At 37.5% G+C, this 3335-nt stretch overlaps 1 non-coding gene across 1 annotated transcript; it reads left to right on the forward strand.

The window, feature by feature from the left end:
* Positions 1-693: 693 nt before the first annotated feature.
* LOC130937470 (small nucleolar RNA R71) lies at positions 694-801 on the forward strand. The gene has a single exon (XR_009068689.1). It is a non-coding gene; the product is annotated as a small nucleolar RNA R71 (small nucleolar RNA).
* The last annotated feature ends 2534 nt before the right edge of the window (positions 802-3335 follow it).

A 3335-nucleotide genomic window follows, 5' to 3' on the forward strand; every position in this document is an offset into this window, starting at 1 on the left:
TTCAGTAACTTTCTTGCTTAGCTGACCCACTTGTCCTTCCAAATTTCTGATGGAGGACCTTGTTTCATTCATGAAACTTTGAGTGGTTTTGATTAGATCAGAGACCATTGTTGCTAAGTCAGAGGTATGCTGCTTAGAACTCTCTGTCTGTTGCTGAGAAGATGATGGAAAAGGCTTGTTATTGCTAAACCTGTTTCTTCCACCATTATTATTATTGAAACCTTGTTGAGGTCTCTCTTGATTCTTCCATGAGAAATTTGGGTGATTTCTCCATGAAGAATTATAGGTGTTTCCATAGGGTTCTCCTAGGTAATTCACCTCTTCCATTGAAGGGTTCTCAGGATCATAAGCTTCTTCCTCAGATGAAGCTTCCTTAGTACTGCCAGGTGCATTTTGCATTCCAGACAGACTTTGAGAAATCAAATTGACTTGTTGAGTCAATATCTTATTCTGAGCCAGTATGGCATTCAGAGTGTCAATCTCAAGAACTCCTTTCTTCTGATTAGTCCCATTATTCACAGGATTCCTTTCAGAAGTGTACATGAATTGGTTATTTGCAACCATTTCAATTAGCTCTTGAGCTTCTGTAGGCATCTTCTTCAGATGAAGAGATCCTCCAGCAGAGCTATCCAAAGACATCTTGGATAGTTCAGAGAGGCCATCATAGAAAATACCTATGATGCTCCATTCAGAAAGCATGTCAGAAGGACATTTTCTGATTAATTGTTTGTATCTTTCCCAAGCTTCACAGAGGGATTCTCCATCCTTCTGTCTGAAGGTTTGGACTTCCACTCTTAGCTTACTCCATTTTTGAGGTGGAAAGAACTTTGCCAAGAAGGCATTGACTAGCTTTTCCCAAGAGTCCAGGCTATCCTTAGGTTGTGAGTCCAACCATATTCTAGCTCTGTCTCTTACAGCAAAAGGGAATAGCATCAGTCTGTAGACCTCAGGGTCAACCCCATTAGTCTTGACTGTGTCACAGATTTGCAAGAACTCGGCTGAGGACTGATGAGGATCTTCCATTGGAAGTCCATGGAACTTGCAATTCTGTTGCATTAGAGAAACTAATTGAGGCTTAAGCTCAAAGTTGTTTGCTCCAATGGCAGGGATAGAGATGCTTCTCCCATAGAAGTTGGGAGTAGGTGCAGTAAAGTCACCCAGCACCTTCCTTGCATTGTTGGCATTGTTGTTGTTTTCGGCTGCCATGTGTTCTTCTTCTTTGAAGAATTCGGTCAGGTCCTCTAAAGAGAGTTGTGCTTTGGCTTCTCTTAGCTTTCTCTTCAAGGTCCTTTCAGGTTCAGGGTCAGCTTCAACAAGAATGCCTTTGTCTCTGCTCCTGCTCATATGAAAGAGAAGAGAACAAGAAGATGTGGAATCCTCTATGTCACAGTATAGAGATTCCTTAAGGTGTCAGAGGAAACGAAAAATAGAAGAAAAGAAGGTAGAAGAATTCGAACTTGATTAGATAGAGTTCGAATTGTGCATTAAGAAGGAGTAGTACTCCATAAATAGAAGGATGTGGGAAGGAGGGAAGAGGATTTTCGAAATTTAATTAAAAAGATGTTAAAAACATTTTAAAATTTGATTGATAATTTTCGAAAATTGAAAGTGGAAAAGAAATCAAGTGATTTTTGAAAAAGATTTTGAAATTAGAAATTAAGGAGATTTGATTGAAAACTATTTTGAAAAAGATGAGGTTGAGAAGATGTGATTGGTTAAAAAAAAAATTTGGTTTGAAAACAATTTTAAAAGATTTGATTTTGAAAATTAGTGACTTGCCTAACAAGAAAAGATATGATTCAAACATTAAACCTTTCTCAACAGAAAAGGCAACAAATTTGAGATGTTCAATCAAATCATTAATTGTTAGTAAGTATCTTTGTAAAAGGAAAGAAATTGATTTTGAAAAACATTTGATTGAAAAGATATGATTTGAAAAAGATTTGATTTTGAAAAACTTTGAAAACTTGAAAAAAATTGATTTGAAAACAAAATTCTTCCCCCTTTGCCATCCTGGCGTTAAACGCCCAGAATGGTTCACATTCTGGCGTTTAACGCCCAAAATGCACCCTTTTTGGGCATTAAACGCCCAACCAGGTACCCTGGCTGGCGTTTAAACGCCAGTCTGTCTTCTTCACTGGGCATTTTTGAATGCCCAGCTTTTTCTGTATAATTCCTCTGCAGTATGTTCTGAATCTTCAATTCTTTATATTATTGACTTGAAAAGACACAAATTAAAAATATTTTTGGATTTTTTAATAATCAAAATGCAACAAGAATCAAATAACAATGCATGCAAGACACTAAACTTAGCAGTTTGTATACTACTGACACTATATGAGACACATAAACACTCAAGCCAAAAGAATTCAAAGATCAGAGTAAGAAATCATCAAGAATTACTTGAAGATCCTTAAGACACATGAATGAATGCATGCAATTGACACCAAATTTAAGATGGGACACTAGACTTAAGCAAGAAACATCAAATTTTTTTGGTTTTTATGATTTTGTGATTTTTTTGTGTTTTTCGAAAATTAAGTGGAAAAAGATATCAAAATTCTTAATGAGAATTCCAGGAATCAGTGCAATGTTAGTCTAAGGCTCCGGTCCAGGAATTAGACATGGCTTCACAGCCAGCCAAGCTTTCAAAGAAAGCTTCGGTCCAAAACACTAGACATGGCCAAAGGCCAGCCAAGCCTTAGCAGATCACTGCTCCAAAAGCAAAATTGATAAAGATCAACAAGCTCTTGTGATGATAAGTTGAAACCTCGGTCCAATGAGATTAGACATGGCTTATCAGTCAGCCAGATTTCAACAAATCATCATGAAACTCTAGAATTTATCTTCAAGAATTTCGAAAAAAAAAATACCTAATCTAAGCAACAAGATGAACCGTCAGTTGTCCATACTGAACAATCCCCGGCAACGGCGCCAAAAACTTGGTGCGCAAAATTGTGAATAATACTTTTCACAACTCTCATAATCCCCGGTCATGAACTCCAAAAACTTGGTAGTTCAATTCCATGGCATTACACAACTTCGCACAACTAACCAGCAACTGCACTGGGTCGTCCAAGTAATACCTTACGTGAGTAAGGGTCGATCCCACGGAGATTGGTAGTATTGAAGCAAGCTATGGTCACCTTGTAAATCTCAGTCAGGCAGACTCAAATGGGTATAGTGATAAACGAAAATAACATAAAGATAAAGATAGAGATACTTATGTATATCATTGGTGAGAGCTTCAGATAAGCGTATAAAGATGCCTTCCCTTCTGTCTCTCTGCTTTCCTACAGTCTTCATCCAATCCTTCTTACTCCTTTCCATGGCAA

This window comes from Arachis stenosperma, chromosome 6 (genome assembly GCF_014773155.1).
Source record: "Arachis stenosperma cultivar V10309 chromosome 6, arast.V10309.gnm1.PFL2, whole genome shotgun sequence".
Taxonomy (NCBI): Eukaryota; Viridiplantae; Streptophyta; class Magnoliopsida; order Fabales; family Fabaceae; genus Arachis; species Arachis stenosperma.